Here is a 22005-nt window from a genome sequence, read left to right on the forward strand (position 1 = left end):
TTAGACTAGGAATGTCATTAGGCATCTATTGATGCAGGGCTTTACCTTCTAGTTGTGCTATACCAGCCAGCTATTTCGTATTTTCGTTGTTGTATCATGTATTTCATATTTCATATCTCTTATATATTGTTGCTATTTTATTACGCATTTTTATGGTACTAATGTATCATCTTCTATTGCTTCTTTTAAGCCGAGGGTCTCCTGGAAACAGCCTCTCTACCCTTCGGAGTAGGGGTAAGGTCTGCGTACATATTACCCTCCCCAGACCCCACTTGTGGGATTATACTGGGTCGTTGTTGTTGTTGTTGTTGTTGTTGTTATACATGCAGCAAAATCACTATCAATCGGGCCACCAGACACCAAACATATCTCCAACTAAGAAGCACACTACTCATATTTGCTACCTGTTCACTGTATAAGAAGCATGAGACTAAGCCCTGTCTCAAATCTTTGCATGAGACTAAGATCTGTCTCCAATCTTGCATGAGACTAAGCCATGTCTAAAATCTTTGCATAAGGTTAAGCCATGCCTCTCACCTGCATAAGGCTAAGCATTGCCTTCTTTTTGCAAGAGGCTAAGCCCTGCCTCCACATTTGCATAAGGCTAAGCATTGCCTTCTCTTTGCATGAGACTAAACTCTGTCTCCAATCCTACATGAGACTAAGCACTGTCTCAAATCTTTTCATGAGGCTAAGCCCTGCCTCCATCTTTTCATAAGGCTAAGCACTGCCTTCTCTTTGCATGAGACTAAGCTCTGTCTCAATCTCGCATGAGGCTAGCCCTGCCTCCATATTTGCATAAGGCCGAGTACTACCTTCTCATGGGACTAAACATTGTCCCTCCCTGCACGGATGTTGCTCTATTCTTGGTACTATTTCTCTCGGGCTAAGCCCTGCCCCAAACTCCGCACGAGACTAAGCTTTGTCTCGCTATCATCTTTTACCATATCTTTGTACTTCCTGGCTGACATATAGCCATCATTATCCAAATGCATCATCCTCATAGCCTGAAGACGCCTAGTCACGGCCCAAGGATCACTCAATACTCGCATATCATTATTCAAAGGCGTCATGTTTTAGAGGCACCATCCTCGTGGCCCGAGAATATCATTTCATAGCCTGCAAATCTCCTGTCTCAAAATTCATGGCCCAAGACATAATGGTCTAAGGATGTCATCTACATTGTCCAAAGACAATCTTTCATGGTCCAAAGGGAATTTACATCATCTATATACTCGCATGCATCGTATTTTGAGTTTTACAGGTAATACAGGAGGTAACCGTTATTCAAACAAGAGCAACCTTCGCTCCAGTTTCGGCTCATACCATTTTCGCTTGGCCATTATAACCGATTCCCATCAATTACCCTTCCTACTTTGTGATATCCATCGATCTACCCTATAATACATCTGTTACACTCCAGATTCGCACATATAATTACATCCGACCTTACCCTTCACAAAAGAACCTTTGCTGAAACTGGCTACCATTCCTATAACAACTTCATCGGCTTCATTCACCGGTGGGTCCAGAACTACACATGGCCTGATTCCTATAAAACCAATATGTAGGCAGCTCAAAGATCAGGGTTTGGCCTATATTTTTCAAAACACCCATTCGGTCAAAATCGGACATCATTTCTTTAACCGAAAACTCTTTCATCCTTCCCGGATTAATAAGGGCAGTTGTTGATACCCATTTTTTCCCTCATATATTTTAAATTTTGCATAAATACATTCAAAATATTGTACATGCATTTACAAACATGCGCAAGTGTTTTACAATTTTTCAAAGGCCCTAAATCTATTTATTTCTGCATTTTTAATTACATAAGTGTTCAAAACTATCCTTCATATTATTATGATGATTTAATCATCTAAATTCATCATTTTATATTCATATGAGTGTTCAAACATTTTAATTGCATTTTTATAATTACATTTGCATGTTTAAGCCTATAATTGCATACTTTACAAATATAGCCCCTACATAGGCATAACTACATTATCCATACAGAAACTTTTTTTTTATATTTTTATAATATTGAATAATTATTTTAAATCACCTTCATGTTGGAAAATCATTTTTTATCATTTTATTAGCTATTTTTTAAAAATTATTTTAATTAGTAAAAAGGGTATTTAAATAACTGCCCCCTAATATACACCCAAAATCGGAACCCCCCCCCCCCATCCAATTTATTTAACCCAAGCCCAATTCAAATCAGACCCAACCTAATTAAACCTAACACCGACCCAGACCCCCTACTAATCCGGCCCGTTTATCTCTGAGATCAACGATCCTTATTCTTTCTTACCTTATTAAGCCCAAATGACCCCCTAACCCCTTTCATTCTCTCAAAACACGCCGTCATCGTCTCCCTTCATCTCTCAGCTCTCTCTCAACCTAACCCTAACCCTAGTTTCTGTCACTAGCATAAACCTCACTCCTATTGTGCGTCTGTGTATTCTTCGACCATTACCGGCCTACTATACCTCCTGACTCTTTGGTTACATGGATCCTTAAAAGAATCTCAAGGAGATTCAACCTGGTTCTTTGTCCAAAATTTTTTTGCTGGCCTGTTTAGGGTCATTCTCGTTTGTGAGTACTGATTTCCTCCAATTTTTTTAGTTTGAATCTATGATTTTTGATCGTGTTTCGCTCATCTCTGTTGTTTTTTAACCATGGTTCTACAAATGCTTGGATCCATTCAGATTTTTGTAGATCTGAAATGATTCGGGCATTATTTGGTGTTTTCCCTCAAAAATCTTCTGTTTTGGTTAACTGCTTCGATTTCATTTACTTTCTTCTAAAACTAGGGTTTGTCCTGAGTTTCTTCAAAAGGTTTTTTAACTTTCAAATGTTGAATCTAACTATCTCTCTACATGTTTGATTAATTTTCGTGTGTATGCTCAAACCCTAGATATTCTTGTTATGACATTGATTTCTACAATTTTTCCCGTTGTTGTATTTAATTCTATGAACCAGTTATATTGACTGATTCTATTTTAAGTTTTGAATAATTCTTTCCTGTTAAAATCAATATTCGTTGGAATTTTTACTAATTGATTTATATTAGGGATTCGAATAATTTTCCTGTTAAAATTGATATTTTCTGGGATTTTTATTTGTTTCCCTATTTGTGACCTTGATTGATTATACTTGCCTTAATTTATTATCAGTATGGTTTGGGGATTTGACTGACTCCCTATATGGCATGATATTAATTACTTGCCTTATTTGAGCCCTAGTTGTGTACTGTTAATTGACTCTCCTCAGTTTAAGGGGTCCCTTCCGGATTTTCAGCAGGAATTGAGCCCTTAATTGGCTGATTGATCTTATTTGATTGTTTTACGTATTGTAATTTCTTCTTTACCTTATTTGTTTTACCACACTAAGTTCTATATATACCCTCACATTCTGATTCTTCAAACACGAACAACAGTTCACAAACACACTCATACAGAAACTTTGCTCACATCTCTTTCTACTACTTGGGTTCATTGCTTGTCTAGTCGGCTGAAAGCCAAGACTAGACTATTGAATCCTGCCTACTCTACCTTCTGCTTTTGCTTCCTTAACTGGTACGCTCTCACTATTGCCATTCAATTAAACCTATATGTTTTTGTTACAATCAGTATGCCTTCTTCTGAACCTGTATGTTTTCCTGCTCAGCATGTCTACTACTATTTTGATTCAACTATGTGCCCTGTTATCAACATGTTCACTTCTCTGTTATTAAACCAGTAGGATCTTTTATCAGCATGTCTATCTTTAATTAAAACTATGTGCTCCATGTTTATTGTTCCTAATCAGCATGTGTACTGCCATTTAATTAGACTATATGTTTCCTGCTATTCAATCTGCTTCCTTATGATTAACATGCCTTCCTTCTGCTTAATCAAACTGATGTGCATGCTGCAATAGTATGTCTACCTATATATTTACTGCAATGGCATGCCTACTTCTGCTTGGTTGAACCTATGTGTCTTGTTTTCAACCTGTTTACTCTTCTTCAGCCAGACCTATGTGCTTCTGCTTTCAACAAGTCCGTATACTTGCTGGACCTATGTCTACTTCCCACTAGCATGCTCTTAAAATGTTCACCTCTCATAATATGACACCCCAACACTACTACACCTTTGCATGTGACTATTGTCACATCTCCTTTTTCACTACACCCCGTAAAGGGTATAAATACAAGGGAGTTTTTTCAATTAAAGGACAATCGAAATGGGATTTGTTTATTTAAAGATTCAGAGTCGCCACTTGGGAGATTTAGGGTGTCCCAAGTCACTGGTTGAATCCTAAATCGAGGAAAATATGACTCTATTTAACAGTCCGCGAACCAGAAATCCGAGTAAGGAATTTTGTTAACCCGGGAGAAGGTGTTAGGTATTCCCGAGTTCCGTGGTTCTAGCATGGTCGCTCAACTGTTATATTCGGCTTAATAATCTGATTTTAGGATATTTTGAACCTATGTGCAAATTTAACCTTTTAACCGCTTTTAATTGATTTTTAAAGAAGATTGAACATCATTTAAAACACATATTTGGATCGTGCCACATGAAATGCACCCGCAATCCTAAACATATTTCATTCAACCTTTTAAGATTTGATTTGGGTCACATGAAACGTGCACCCGAGTTTAAGAAAGTAAAATGATTAAATAACGTGACCTAAAGTAACTACGCGTTTTAACTTTACGAGGGCCATGGAAAATTCGCTAAATGGTGTGCCTTGATTCTAATTTCAAAGGATGTTTGAAGTACTCTTTCGAGGACCATAAAATGTATGTTGGGCTAATTTGGCACACCTCAACTAATTAATGAGCGTAAGCAATTGATTAAAATGCATAAGGGAGTTTCTATTTATTTTAAGCCAATGTTTGAGTTAAACCTTAATAGCTAATGAGCTAACAAGAGACAAAGCCGATGCTAAATTGCTGAAAGGCCTGGGCATAGCTGTAACCCAACGACTGGCTACCCAGCACGAGACAATTGGGCTCAATCCTAAAGCCCAGACAGATAGTCTAATTGCAGAAGGCGAAATCGATCACAACTGGGCCACTGATGGTAGCCCAATCTCATGATCTGAAGCTAAGACTTGAAGTAAAATACATTGTTATGGAGATTTTAGAGTTTGAACAAACACCGACGTCCTTATGCAAATACATAACACATTCTGGATGCTAACATACATGCCAAAATGAAGCTACAGTTCCTGATTATCAACAGCTCATATGCAGGTCGTTTCATCATTGAAAACCACCAAATCGAACTTCGAGCAAGAAAAAAACAATTTAAAGTTTCCGAAAGACTTCATTTATTACTAATCAACAATTTAGAGTCATCAATGGACTTGGAGATGCCTAACTATAAACCTGGAAAAGAAAACAAATACGGGCTGATTTTACTTAAATCAAGTAAAAGACTTTCCTGTATTGTAACATAGCACACTTCATGCTCAAAGAACAACCAATCTTATACATCTTAAAATCAGAATTACTACTAATCAACATTGAAAGTAAATAGGGGCTTCAATAGAGTATTACAACCATTCGAATCAGCTAACAAAATACAGTAACATGCAATGACTTTGTTCAAACACTTAAACAAAAATCTGGAAGAGGTAAATAGCCACAAGTTAATTAACAAGGAACATATGAGTACAGAACCTAATAATCAGAAATAGACTGCCATAAAACATCAACATTCCTATTCCCATTTCAACATGTCATTTGAGGTCGAATGAGTACCTGGGAACAAGGGGAAAGCAAGAAGGGGTAAGGATCAGTAGGCAACAGCAACAGGAATTCACCCAGATTTAACAAAACAGCAACGAAATCAGTCCAGAAGAGAGGAACCAATTCCCCAGCTCAAAGCAAGGCTTTCATTACCCAATGTTCAAACCATTTTGAACCTCAGATAGGATCAGGTATCTTTCAGCAGTAAAAGAAACAAACTTCAAAAGTTCTAATCAAGATTTCAATGCAACAGTGATTTTCAGTTGTTTTTTTTTTTGAATTTCAGCTCTTTAATCCCTCTGATTTTGCCTTGAATGACAAGGAAGAGATGCCTTTATAGGCAAGCAAATAGAGCAGACCCAAGGAGATACGTTTTTGCCATTCAGTCCTTTTTAGTTTCAATTTTAACTTAGACACCCTTAGTTTTAATTCAGTTTTTGCAAAGTAGTCCCCTCCCCAACTTCCTAGAATCTTCCTAGTTCAGTTATATAAGATTCCCCTACCTATACTACCCATATTACCCTTCCCACCCCTGAAAATTACCTTGAACCCCAAATGAGTCATGGGTCGAATTGACCCGGCGGTTTATCCAAGTGAACGAGCTGCCCTTCCTTTATAGATGGGTCAGACCCAAAGCCCAAATAGCTAAATAAACCCAACTAAATTGGTAACAACGAAAATAACACACAGACGATTTCTTAAAACTAAACTGGTTGATTGATTAGCCAGCACAAACAAACAAGGAATTAACTAACCTAATTAATAGACCAGAATAAACTAATTAAACTAAACTAATGAGGCCAACATAAAACGGGAGAAAATTAGAGGCTTGACTATAACCTTAATAAAACTCACCAAATCAAGAACACATACATTTTTTAAAAGGACTTGAACGAAAAATAGAGGGAACAGAAAACAACTCAAAACATCGGAAGATAGGTCAAGTCTTCAAACAGAGAAAAGGAGAAGAAAAGAAGAGGGACGAAAAGGTGAGCTAAAACACAATTGGTCACGCAGAGGGATAAAAACTCACCAATCGGACTTGAAATTGGATAGGCACAAGGAACTAGGCCAAACTTATGTCGATCCTTTGTTCTTTGTCAAAAACAACTGAGCGACATCTGTTTCGCCTAGTACGAACCTCAAAGCTTGACAGAACAACACCTTCCGAACATGCATGCTACTAGGATTGATAGAAAAATGATTTTGGACTTTTGGGGTTGACTTCAGATTCAAGATTCGCGGAGCTCCGGGCAGATTTGAAGGAAATTGTTCCGGGATTTAGAAAGAGGGGAGTGAGGGGGTCATGGGGTGTTATTTTGAGAGTGGTTGCAGGTGGCACCGCCGGTGGATGGTGGTGGAAAAGGGGCAACTCCGTTAGGGTTAGGCTTGGGTTCTCTGATAGGGGTGTTGGAATGATGAAATGAAGGGGGAGGGGCGTTAGGACATATATATATCAAGTAAGGGCTCAGTTCCCAACCGTCTGATCATATGGGATCAACGGCTGAGATTGGACTCCAGCAAACGACGTCGTATGGTACTGGGTAATTTGGACCGGGTGAGGCGTGGATTTGGGTCGGGTACTAGGGCGATTCATTTGGGCTGGGGACAATTAAATGGGTTTTAGCCCAGATTTTCCTATTCATTATTTCCCTCTTTTTTCCAATTCATTTTTCTTTAAAAATTCTTTTTCTTCTTTGCAAAATTAAAATTAAAACCTAAATTACATCCTAAACCAAATTATCCTACCACATTAAATTAATCAACCCTAATAATTGTTACTATAAATAATTAACAACCAAATTAAAGGAAAAACTACCAAAATTCAAAATTAAAATTAAAAGTGCAAAATAAACTATTTTTGTGATTTTTTCCCATTTTTATAAAATAATTTGTCAATTAATCCTAAAAATGTAAAATTAAATCCTAAATGCATATGCAACATATTTATTTTTGTAATTTTAATTAATTAAATAAAATAAACGTGCACAGATAAATGCAAATAATTAACAGAAAATGCCATGAAATCCAACAAAATTGCAAACACTGAAAGAAATTATTTTGTTTTGTATTTTTTAGGGTAATACATATAGGGCAAAAATCACGTGCTCACAGTTGCTCCTCTTTGTTCAGAAATACGAAGAGTTTTTGTGCAAAGATAAGTGAGCGGATACGAGCGATTTTTGCCCGTTTGAATACTCCGCATGAAGCATTTTTGAAAGATTTGACCGCACCCTGCTTCTGAGGTTGCCTACATATCCTTGGCTGAAAAGGAATCAGGTCAGTATAGTTCGGGAAGTTTTGGTAGCTGGGACTACCACGAAGCAGGGCTTCCACCGTTGCTACTGCTGCTGCTACTGCTTACTGAACCTCCTTATTACACACTGATAAAATAAAATAATCTTGACTAGACTATGATCTATGGATTACAAAAGTCATATCTATATCTTCAAGCTTGCTCTTGCGTTTCTTATTGCCTTGTTATCCTCCATTCTCTCGGAAACATCCGTTTGTTGCCATCTTGAATTGTAAACTGAGATGTTTTCCCCTTCTTCAGGTGGGTGTCTGACTGCTGAACTTGATATGTATTCCCTGCTCTCCAGGCGGGCTCCTTACTGCTAACTTCAAATGTATTCCCTGCTCTCCAGGCGGGCTCCTGGCTTCAACATAGACAAAACAAGGAAAAAATTTCTACCCCAGTTTGGTGGCTGGGCACAGATGTAAGTGTAAAATGGACCACATTACCAAATATCGATAATAACTTGAAAGCTAAAACTTGAATTGTACTCCCTTGTTCTCCAGGCAGGATCCTGATTGTTGGCTTGAAAGTATTCCCTACTCTCCAGGCGGGCTCCTGACTGCTGCATTTGAAATGTATCCCCTGCTCTCCAAGCGGGCTCCTTACTTCAACTTGAAATGCATTCCCATGTTCTCCAGGCGGGCTCCTGACTTCAAAATGAACAAACCAAAGAATTTGAAAACTAAAACTTAAATTGTAATCCCTTGTTCTCCAGGCGGGCTCCTGATTGCTGACTTGAAAGTATTCCCTGCTCTCCAGGCGGGCTCCTGACTTCAACTTGAAATGTATTCCCTGCTCTCCAGGCGGGCTCCTGACTTCAACATGAAATGTATTCCCTTGTTCTCAAGGCAGGCTTCTGACTTCAAAATGAACAAACCAAATTTGAAAACTAAAACTTAAATTGTACTCCCTTGTTCTCCAGGCGGGCTCCTGATTGCTGACTTGAAAGTATTCACTGCTCTCCAGGCGGGCTCGTGACTTCAACTTGAAATGTATTCCCTGCTCTCCAGGAAGGCTCCTAACTTCAACTTGAAATGTATTCCCTTGTTCTCCAGGCGGGCTCTTGACTTCAGAATGAACAATGCAAAGAATTTGAAAACTAAAACTTAAATTATACTCCCTTGTTCTCCAGGCGTGCTCCTGATTGCTGACCTGAAAGTATTCCCTGCTCTCTAGGCGGGCTCCTGACTTCAAAATGAACAAAGCAAAGAATTTGAAAACTAAAACTTAAATTGTACTCCCTTGTTCTCCAGGCGGGCTCCTGATTGCTGACTTGAAAGTATTCCCTACTCTCCAGGCGGACTCCTGACTTCAATTTGAAATGTATTCCCTGCTCTCCAGGCGGGCTCCTGACTTCAACAAAACAGACAAAAACAAAGAAAATTTTCTGCCCTAGTTTGCCTACTGGTGACAGATGTTATTGTAAAACTAAATCATATTACCAAGTGTTACTAAGCATTTGAAAGCTAGGTCCCATTATTCAGGGGGGTCCTAACAACCCTTAACTAAATGACAATTTAAAGTCTAAGTTATATTTTCTACAGGTGTGACTTTTGCTAAATCTTGCTATCTAAGAGGATCTTTAAACTACTCCCCATTATCCAGGAGGGTCCTGAAAATTAAAGGTCAAATTTTATCTTATAGGTGACAACTTTCATGTCTGAATTATACTACCCTACAGTAGAGTTTACGCTAAATGTTGTTATCTAATGGAAATCTTAAAGATAAGTCCCGGTATTCAGGAGGGTCCTAGCAACTCATAATTGAATCCTATCTCGAATATGCAAACTTCTAAGCTAATTTATATTCTTTTGGGATATATTTATGCTACATTATGATGTTTCTGAACTTTAAACTAGGTCCCATTTTCCAGGAGGGTCCTGAAAATCAAAAATCAAACCTGTTTGGTGACTGCCTTTCTCCACGGAGAGTTTCTCTGAATCCAACGAATTTTCTGCCCCTGTTTCAATCAAAGAAAATGTTGTCAGTTTAAAGTGGTGGTTAGCTGATGGCATTCTTGCTGAAGATCTTTCTGCCGCAATGTTTGTTCTGACTGGCTTCTCCGAACTGGCCCTGAACTGCTTTGACTTTCTGACTGACTTTCAAACCCCATGACCTTTGATGAGCCGAATGTTCTATACCCCCGCTGTTGTTTTACCTCTGACCTTTTTATCTGAAACTTTGCCTCTCCCATGACATTACCAATCCATTCCACCGATGAAACTTTCGGTGATTCCTTGTATCCCCCTCTTACATTATGTTATCCTTAGTATGCTCCAACCACGATGTGCTTTACGATTTTGGAAGTTTGTAGTGAGCTTCGACTTGCTTTGAACAAGAATGACGTTGAAACATCTTTAGATAAATACCCAAAAGAAAATGAAATGCGATGACTTTGCGGGTTAAGGATAAGAAGAATCCAAAACTAGATAATTGCTACAAAAGAAAAAAGAAAAGGAAACTTATCTGAGTGGAACAACTAGTACCAATGATCATGACATGCATTTCGGATTAATTGGCCCCATCTGTCCAACCAATCAACTTTCAGTTACCGTACTTCATTGCCCCAGAATTACCATGACTTGATTACCTTACCCAAACCTTGACATTGTTCATCCTGCGGTGGCTTGAAAGGTTTTCACCAGCAGACCTCTTTCATTCGTTCATATCTAGACTCACTTTCGCCTTACGGTGCCCTTGAGGGTTTTCACCAATAAGATTCTCTCATTTTCCTCTGAACTTCCGTCGCCTTACGATGCTTGTGAAGATTTTCACCAATAAGACTCTCTCATTTTTATTTCTCTCAACTCCCGTCGCCTTACAGTGCCTGTGAAGGTTTTCACCAATAAGTCTCTCTCATTTTTATTTCTCTCAACTCTCGTCGCCTTACGGTGCTTGTGAAGGTTTCACCAATAAGACTCTCTCATTTTTATTTTTCCTGTTTGAACCAGAGTGTTGCCCCTAACATGAATTGCATTTACCTGCTCGGCTTGGCATTTCTCAAAGACTGATCAGAAGGTCTTTCTTTGGACCGTAATGTAGGCTTTTGGACGTGGTTAGAAAGAAAGGGTATAAAAGGCGCAAAACAATACAGATGGGTTAAAATTACAACTTTCGGAATCAGGTTTCTCACAACAACCACAACTTCTGCCCCAGTTTCTTGCATGGGGACTTTTGGATTTTGTTTTAATGGGACCGAACCGTGAGGCTGCCTACATATCCTTAAAAGGAATCAGGTCAAACGTAGTTCATGTCATAGAAATTACTTTGTTGTTGTGATTTTCTCTTTTCTCTTTCTTTTCTTTCTCTTTTTTGCTTTCTTTTTCTCTTTTTGTTGTTTTTTTCTTTTTTTTTTCTTTTCATTCTTTTCTTTCTCTTTTCATTCTTTCTTTCTCCTTTTCTTTTTTTTTTCTTTACTTATCTTTTGCGCTTGCGTTTCTGAACTTTGTTACCGATTCCAAAACAGGGGTAAGAATGAAAATAAATAAGGCTCAAAAGGGGTGACGAGGGATCAAGTGTTTAGATAGAAGAACAAAATGCCTTCGTCATTTCAATCTTCAAAATATACCAAATACAACCAAGTACAATAAAACAAAGAAATCATACATAGTATCTCTTGACCGCATCGGAAATGATAGCCATTTCTACACATTTCCCTTCCCCATCTGTCAAATATAGCGTGCCATTGGACAACACCTTAGTTACGACAAATGGCCCCTGCTAGTTTGGGGCAAACTTTCCTTTTGCTTCAGCCTGATGAGGCAAGATACGTCTCAACACTAACTGACCCACTTCGAACTTCTGTGGACGTACCTTCTTATTATATGCTCTCGTCATTCTTTGTTGGTATAGTTGACCGTGACATACTACCGCCAATCTCTTTTCATCAATCAGACTTAATTGCTCCAAGAAGGTTTTGACCCATTCAACCTCATCAATTTCTGCCTCAGCGACAATCTGAAGGGATGCGATTTCAATTTCTGCGGGTATTACTACCTCCGTGCCATTCACCAACAAATAAGGGGTGGCCCCTATTGAAGTACGGACAGCAGTGCGATAACCCAGCAATGCAAACGGTAACTTTTTATGCCATTGTCTAGAACGTTCCACCATTTTTCGAAGTATCTTCTTATATTTTGGTTGGCTGCCTCAACTGCTCCATTTGCCTTTAGGCGGTACGGGGTGGAATTGCAATGTATAATCTTAAACCGCTGACATGTCTCTTTCATCAGATGACTATTGAGATTAGCACCATTGTCCGTGATGATTACTTTCGGAATCCCAAACCGACAGATGATATTTGAATGCACAAAATCAACCACTACTTTCTTGGTCACAAATTTGAAAGTTTTCGCTTCAACCCACTTGGTGAAATAATCAATGGCTACCAGAATAAACCTGTGTCCATTTGATGTTGTTGGCTAGATTGGCCGAATGACATCCATGCCCCAAGCAACAAAGGGCCATGGTGCCGACATTGTATGTAATTCAGATGGTGGGGAATGAATCAAATCTCCGTGAACCTGGCATTGATGACACTTGCGCACAAAACTGATGCAATCTCGCTTCATAGTGAGCCAGTAATAACCTGCTCGGAGAATCTTCTTTGCCAGAACGTACCCACTCATATGTGATCCACAAACCCCGGAGTGGACCTCAGTCATGATAACTGTGGCCTGTCTGGCATCTATGCACCTTAACAATCCAAGATCTGGAATTCTTTTGTATAACACCCCTCCGATGAAGAAAAATTCCGCTTGCCAATCGTTAAATTATTCTTTTCTGATCACCTGTGGCCTGTATCGGATATATCCCCCATCTGGAGGTATTCTTTGGTATCATGGAACCATGGCTCCCCATCAAGTTCTTCTTCTACCATATTATAGTAAGCATGCTGATCACAGACCTGAATCTGCAAAAGGTACACATAAGCCTTGTCTGGATGATGCAACATTGACGCTAGAGTGGCCAAAGCATCGGCGACTTCATTATGTATTCTTGGGATATGCCTGAACTCTATTGACTGAAATCGTTGACAAAGATCATACAAACACTATCTGTACGGTATGAGTTTCAAATCCCGTGTTTCCCATTCTCCCTGAATTTGGTGCACCAGGAGGTCCGAGTCACCCAAGACCAAGACTTCCTAGACACCCATGTCCACATCTAACCTCAAACCCAGAATACATGCCTCGTACTCAGCCATGTTGTTGGTACAATAAAAATGAAGCTGAGCCGTAACAGGGTAGTGCTGCCCTATTTCAGAAATAAGTATTGCTCCTATCCCCACGCCCTTCATGTTTGCGGCTCCATCAAAGAAACGTTTCCATCCATGCTTCTTGACTTGTTCCAACTAATCAATGTGCATCACCTCTTCATCAGGGAAATAAGTTTTCAAAGGTTTATAATCTTCATCAACCGGGTTCTTGGCCAAATGGTCTGCCAAGGCCTGTGCTTTCATTGCAGTTCGAGTCACGTAGACAATGTCAAACTCTGTGAGTAGAATCTGCCACTTTGCAAGCCTCCCTGTGGCCATAGGCTTCTGAATGATATACTTCAATGGATCCAAGTGGGATATGAGATAGGCAGTGTAAGATGACAAGTAATGTTTCAGCTTCTGCGCCACCTAGGTTAGGGCGCAACATGCCCTCTCAAGCTTAGTGTACTTGACCTCGTACGGTATGAATTTCTTGCTGAGATAATATATGGCATGCTCCTTCCTGCCAGTGATATCATGTTGACCCAATACACAGCCGAATGAATTGTCCAATACCATCAAATATGGAATCAAAGGTCGCCCTGGTTCTGGCGGGACCAACACAGGTGGATTTGACAAATACCCCTTTATCTTATCAAACGCCTCCTGACATTAATCTGTCCACTTGACCGCAGCATCTTTCTTTAATAGCTTGAAGATAGGCTCACAAGTTGTCGTGAGCTGAGCGATGAACCTGCTGATATAATTCAATCTCCCCAACAAACTCATCACCTCGGTCTTGTTCTTCGGAGGTGGCAATTCCTGGATGGCCTTGATTTTTGATGGGTCCAATTCAATACCCCGGCGGCTGACTACGAACCCCAACAACTTTCCAGACGGCACCCCAAAAGCACACTTTGCAGGATTAAGCTTGAGATTGTACCTTCGAAGCCTTCGGAAGAACTTCTTCAGATCCCTGACATGATCAGACTACTTTCTAGACTTCACGATTACATCATCCACGTACACCTCGATTTCCTAGTGTATCATATCATGAAATATTGTTGTCATTGCCCTCATGTAGGTTGCCCCAGCATTTTTCAAACTGAATGGCATGAACCGATAGCAGTACGTTCCCCACAGCATGATGAATGCCGTCTTTTCTGCATCTTCCTCGTCCATTAAGATCTGATGATAACCCGCGTAACAATCCACAAAAGAATCAATCTCATATTTGGCGCAATTGTCAATCAATATATGGATGTTCGGCAACGGGAAATTGTCTTTTGGACTTGCCTTGTTCAGATCCCGATAGTCAACACACACCTTGGTCTTGCCATCCTTCTTCAGTACAGGCACAACATTGGCTAACCAGGTGGGATACCGGGTGACCCGAATGACTTTGGCATTGAACTGCTTTGTGACCTCTTCCTTGATCTTTACACTCACATTCATTTTGAATTTTCTCAGCTTCTGTTTTACAGGAGGGAATATCGAGTCAGTGGGCAACTTGTGAACCACTAAATCAGTGCTTAGACCCGGCATGTCATCATAGGACCATGCAAAAACGTCTTTGTATTCAAACAGTGCTTTAATTATCTCTTCTCTGAGCTGAGGTTCCAGATGGACACTTATTTTAGTTTCACGGACATTTTCTTGGTCCCCTAGATTAACTGCTTATGTGTCATTCAAATTAGGTTTGGTCTTTTCCTCAAAATGACTTAGTTCCTTACTAATTTCTTCATAGGCCTTATCATCCTCAAATTCCAACTCGTCATCACACTCAATTTCTTGTATTATTATTTCAGAGTTAGATTGGCTTTTAAAACTGGGCCGAAGATTCCTCACGCATGTCATGTCATTGATATCAACATAAAAAGAACTGTACAAAAGAAGAAAACAAAAACAAAAAATAAAATTAGAAGAAATGAAGGAAAAGGAACAATTGCATTTCATTGAATATAAAGACAACAGGGTTTTAACACTTCCAACTGGACAGAACATAATATCTGAATTACAGACCCTGGAATAATCCAGACAACTAAAGAAAATCAAAACCCACTACCAAGACTCCTTCCGGATAGGAAGAGGAGTAGCTTCCCAGTTGTTGACCTTTGCACGTGGTCCCACAAATTGCACATCTGCCTTGCTGGATCCTTCCCCAGCCTGAACCATATTGACCTCGGCGAATAACCTTTCGAACCCTTTCTCCAAGTCCCCATTGGCACCAATCAGTGGTCCAGGGACCTTTGACAATAGTTGCTTTCTAACACCCGGCCTGACTAATGACCTAGACAGACGCGGGATTGGCTTTGGCAATGCCCATGCGTTCTGTTTCATTTTTCTAGCTCTTCTCACGTCTGCAGCGGTAGGCTTGAACCCCAGACCAAAAGTATCTAGATTCCTTGGAAGAGAAACTGGCTGCACAATACCTTGTAGAGATGCCCCAAAACCTTGCCCGGTACGAAACCGTTTTTCAACATTTTAATAGCTACCATGACTGATGCAACAGCCATCTTTGGAGTTGGAGTGCACTTTCCTTCCGGAATTTTCTCTACCGATACTGTGTCATAAACCTGATAAACCCATGGTCCCTTTCCATCATCAACCTCTATGAACGGAACAATGGCACCATTAGGCACACACAAATTATATTCGCCATGTACAACAATTTCCTATCGATCCCATTCAAACTTGACCATTTGATACAGAGTAGATGGGACTGCTTTGGCGGCATGGATCCAGGGTCCTCCCAACAACAGATTGTACGAAAAAGCCACATCGAGCACCTGGAATTCCATAGTAAATTCAACTGGCCCTATTGTGAGCTCAAGCACTATGTCCCCGACTGAATCCTTCCCTCCACCGTTGAATCCCCGGACGCAAATATTATTCTTGTGAATCCTTTCATCCTCCACTTGCAATTTGTTCAATGTGGAGAGAGGACATATGTTCGTGCTACACCCATTGTCAACCAGCACCCGAGTAACCATGGAATCTTCGCATTTCACCGTTAGATAGAGGGCTCTATTGTGCTCGGTACCCTCCACAGGTAACTCATCATCAGAAAAAGTGACTCGGTTTACCTCAAATATCTTGTTAGCTATCTTTTCCAAGTGCTTTACTGAGATTTTGTCAGGAACGTGGGCTTCATTCAAGATCTTCATCAAAGCACGACGGTGTTCGTCTGAATGGATCAGTAATGACAATAGCGAGATCTGAGCTGGTGTCTTCCTTAACTGCTCCACAATGGAATAGTCTTGCACTTTCATCTTTCTCAGAAATTCTTCTGCTTCTTTCTCAGTCACCGCTTTCTTCACCGACACTGGATTATCTTTTGGGGTCTTAGCTTTTCTCAACTCTTCGGGGGCAAAGCATATCCCCGATCGAGTCAAACCATGAGTCTCACACACTTCTTGTCTCACCTCTTTCCCCTGGTAATTCATTAAAGGACTATAATGCACATGCTGTCCAAACTCAAAATGAGTAAACATGCCATCAATTCAAACTAAATCCATATTAAACTGCAGCTATAAACAATCCTTAAATGATTTCTGACTCAACTAAAAGATTAACAAATAATTGTATTCTCAACTGATTCAAACAATGCCTTAGCAAGAATTTAAACAGCATGGGTCAGATTACTATCATTCCAAACTAAAGCTAATCGACGACGTATATCGAATCGACTATGTGAATTACAATACGCACAATCAATAGCAAATGAATCCAAGTCGAACAGTATTAACAGGGGGTTCAAATTGCACTGACAAAACAAAGTTAAACCCGAAACTAATTAATCGACCAAATTCATTTTCAGTCGATTGTATAGTTTACACACATACACCCAATCAGTAAAAACAGAGAAAAACTCGACCAAATAAAAGGGTCTCATGAAGACGGAGGGGATTGAAAGAACATGTCAGAAATATCAAACAAATTAATTAAACATGCTGACAAACTGAAACAAACGTTTAAACAACAATAGAAAAGAAAAAAGGAAATCACTCTGAAAGCTTAACAACAGACGACCCTAGGTCACACCTCCTTCTTGCGCGCCCCGCCCCGAAGGGTATATGCGCGAGGGAGTTTTTCCAATTTAAGTGACAATATTCGAAATGGGATTATTTATTTAATTCAGAGTCGCCACTTGGGAAAAGGTTTGGCTTTTGGTGTCCCAAGTCACCGGTTTATCCCAAATCGAGGAAAATATTCGACTTTCCAAATGAAGTTTGCGAACCAGAAATTCTAAGTAAGGAATTCTGTTGACCCGAGGGAAGGTGTTAGGCACCCTCGAATCCCTTGGTTCTAGCACGGTCGCTTAAATTGTTATAATGACTAAATATCTGATTTTTAAATACATGTTATAACTTGTGTGCTTTTATTAAGTTTAAACCGTCTTTATTATTATTTTTTAATAGAATTGCAACGTCGTGAAAATGTATTTCGAACCACGTCACAATCAATGCACCCGTGGTTGTTAATACACTCCGACTCCACTGAGATTGGGATTTGGGTTGCATAAATGTGCACCCGAATTTAAGAATGTAATTTAATTAAATCGCGCCTAAATAGTCTAACGTGTTTATTATCTTTAGGGAAAGCGGTGAAGTTCACTAAACGGCTCATCCCAAAAAATCTAAATATTTATTACAACCAATTTGTTGAGGGCCCCGTAATTTGCATCTATACTTGGCGAGGCTCGTCTCATTTTGAAAGGATAAACCTACAGCGACTACATTTTTCTATTATGTTTGTCTCTAAAAATGGAAGAAAGAAAATACATGCTAATTAAATTACATGCTTGGCCAACTCCGTGTTCTTATTAATTATCAAATTAATTATCTGCGAGGTGGGGAATTTTTGTACCTTATTGAACATGCTTTTAATTTGATAAAAGAAATTGCATTCAAGGTAAATAGCATGCTAAGCTCACGCTAAACATACTTCGAGTTTGAATTTAAGCTAACTTATTTAACTAGATTAATAGAATTAACTACTAGAAGATGCTACTAATGGGATTCGAACGTGGTCCTATAAAGTGCCTAACGGGATCCGATAAAGTTAAAACTCAAAAGATTAAAACTACATTGTATTTGGCAAAGTTAAAGCATTCTACCCTATACATACGACATATAGTTGAAAGGAAATCTAGTTATCAATATGCCAACTACTCGTGCATTCCACAAATTGCATGATTATATCATTCGTACAACCAAATAACTGTAAATCACAATACTTAAACAGACTAAGCTTCAGTTAAGTACAAAAACTACCTACTATATTATGCTATTGAGTTACAACCTAGCAAGTTACACAAATCTAACAACATTTAACAAAAGCTGTAATTACTGCAGCAAATGATTAAACTTCTTCGCATCTTTCATTTCATGCTTTCACTGTTACAACAATGTGAAATTCTAGTGTGTACCTGGATGTTGAAATGCAAAGAAGAAGAAGAAGGTAGAGAAGTCAGCAGCAGTAACAAAGAATAGCAGCAACAACAACAAATACAGCAGCAGTAGCACCCCCAGGCAGAATAGACCAGCAGTAACTCAATGAAACAGTACCTAATATCCAGGTAAAAGATTCAAAAAGGCTCAGCTGAGACCCAGGAAATTCCAATGTTAATCAAACAGGTAGTAGGTGAATCTGACATAATAATGGAACACAGTTTCTGATTTTTAGACACTCAAAGGGAGGAACCTAAGTTTTGACAAAACAAATAGCAGTGTTAATGCTAATTTTCGACAGAGAAAATGGTGAGGAAAAAAACAGAATTTTCAGCTTTCAATGAAGCAGCCGGGATATTTGTTTTCTCACTTTTCTCTGAACTCCTCCTTAAACTAATGGAAACCTTCTGTTTTTTATAGCCTCATCAGCCCATTCAAACAGCCTGTTAAACAACTGAACCCCTTCCTATGTTCTTCTCCTATTTTTCCACTCAACAGATTAAAATAAAAATCCCCTCCAATGAGATTCCCCTGACAGCCCCCTTTTTCATTGTTAAAGTGGTCTATCTTTATTAAATTAAGCAAATATGGGCAGCATGAGTATGTCCTGACAGCACATGCTGTCAAATTTGCTTTAATTCATTAAAGGACTATAATGCACATGCTGTCCAAGCTCAAAATGAGTAAACATTCCATCAATTCAAACTAAATCCATATTAAACTGCATCTATAAACAATCCTTAAATGATTTCTGACTTGACTAAAAGATTAACAAATAATTATAATCAATTCTCAACTGATTCAAACAATGCTTTGGCAAGAATTTAAACAGCATGGGTCAGATTACTATCATTCCAAACTAAAGCTAATCGACGACGTATATCGAATCTACTATGTGAATTACAATACGCACAATCAATAGCAAATGAATCCAAGTCGAACAGTATTAATAGGGGGTTCAAATTGCACTGACAAAACAAACTTAAACCCGAAACTAATTAATCGACCAAATTCATTTTCAGTCGATTGTATAGTTTACACACATACACCCAATCAGTAAAAATAGGGAAAAACTCGACCAAATAAAAGGGTCTCATGAAGACGGAGGGGATTGAAAGAACATGTCAGAAATATCAAACATATTAATTAAACATGCTGACAAACTAAAACAAACGTTTAAACAACAATAGAAAAGAAAAAAGGAACTCACTCTGAAAGCTTAACAACAGACGACCCCAGGTCACACCTCCTTCTTGCGCGCCCCGCCCCGAAGGGTATATGCGCGAGGGAGTTTTTCCAATTTAAGTGACAATATTCGAAATGGGATTATTTATTTAATTCAAAGTCGCCACTTGGGAAAATGTTTGGGTTTTGGTGTCCCAAGTCACCGGTTTATCCCAAATCGAGGAAAATATTCGATTTTCCAAATGAAGTTTGCGAACCAGAAATTCTAAGTAAGGAATTCTGTTGACCCGAGGGAAGGTGTTAGGCACCCTCGAATCCCGTGGTTCTAGCACGGTCGCTTAATTTGTTATAATGACTAAATATCTGATTTTTAAATACATGTTATAACTTGTGTACTTTTATTAAGTTTAAACCGTTTTTATTATTTTTTTAATAGAATTGCAACGTCGTGAAAATGTATTTCGAACCACGTCACAATCAATGCACCCGTGGTTGTTAATACACTCCGACTCCGCTGAGATTGGGATTTGGGTCGCAGAAATGTGCACCCGAATTTAAGAATGTAATTTAATTAAATCGCGCCTAAATAGTCTAACGTGTTTATTATCTTTAGGGAAAGCGGTGAAGTTCACTATACGGCTCATCCCAAGAAATCTAAATATTTATTACAACCAATTTGTTGAGGGCCACGTAATTTGCATCTATACTTGGCGAGGCTCGTCTCATTTTGAAAGGATAAATCTACAGTGACTACATTTTTCTATTATGTTTGTCTCTAAAAATGGAAGAAAGAAAATACATGCTAATTAAATTACATGCTTGGCCAACTCCGGGTTCTTATTAATTATCAGATTAATTATCTGCGAGGTGGGGAATTTTTGTACCTTATTGAACATGCTTTTAATTTGATAAAAGAAATTGCATACAAGGTAAATAGCATGCTAAGCTCACGCTAAACATCCTTCGAGTTTGAATTTAAGCTAACTTATTTAACTAGATTAATAGAATTAACTACTAGAAGATGCTACTAATGGGATTCGAACGTGGTCCTATAAACTGCCTAACGGGATCCGATAAAGTAAAAACTGATAAGATTAAAACTACATTGTATTCGGCAAAGTTAAAGCATTCTACCCTATACATACGACATATAGTTGAAAGGAAATCTAGTTATCAATATGCCAACTACTCGTGCATTCTACAAATTGCATGATTATATCATTCGTACAACCAAACAACTGTAAATCACAATACTTAAATAGACTAAGCTTCAGTTAAGTACAAAAACTACCTACTGTATTATGCTATTGAGTTACAACCTAGCAAGTTACACAAATCTAACAACATTTAACAAAAGTTGTAATTACTGCAGCAAATGATTAAACTTCTTCGCATCTTTCATTTCATGTTTTCACTGTTACAACAATGTGAAATTCTAGTGTGTACCTGGATGTTGAAATGCAAAGAAGAAGAAGAAGGTAGAGAAGTCAGCAGCAGTAACAAAGAATAGCAGCAACAACAACAAATACAGCAGCAGTAGCACCACCAGGCAGAATAGACCAGCAGTAACTCAATGAAACAGTACCCAATATACAGGTAAAGGATTCAAAAAGGCTCAGTTGAGACCCAGGAAATTCCAATGTTAATCAAACAGGTAATAGGTGAATCCGACACAATAATGGAACACAGTTTCTGATTTTTAGACACTCAAAGGGAGGAACCTAAGTTTTGACAAAACAAATAGCAGTGTTAATGCTAATTTTCGACAGAGAAAATGGTGAGAAAAAAAACATAATTTTCAGCTTTCAATGAAGCAGCCGGGATATTCTTTTTCTCACTTTTCTCTGAACTCCTCCTTAAACTAATGGAAACCTTCTGTTTTTTATAGCCTCATCAGCCCATTCAAACAGCCTGTTAAACAACTGAACCCCCTCCCATGTTCTCCTCCTATTTTTCCACTCAACAGATTAAAATAAAAAGCCCCTCCCATGATATTCCCCTGACAGCCCCCTTTTTCATTGTTAAAGTGGTCTATCTTTATTAAATTAAGCAAATATGGGCAGCATGAGTATGTCCTGACAGCACATGCTGTCAAATTTGCTTTAATTCATTAAAGGACTATAAT

Source organism: Nicotiana sylvestris, chromosome 8 (assembly GCF_000393655.2).
Source record: "Nicotiana sylvestris chromosome 8, ASM39365v2, whole genome shotgun sequence".
NCBI classification, from domain to species: Eukaryota; Viridiplantae; Streptophyta; class Magnoliopsida; order Solanales; family Solanaceae; genus Nicotiana; species Nicotiana sylvestris.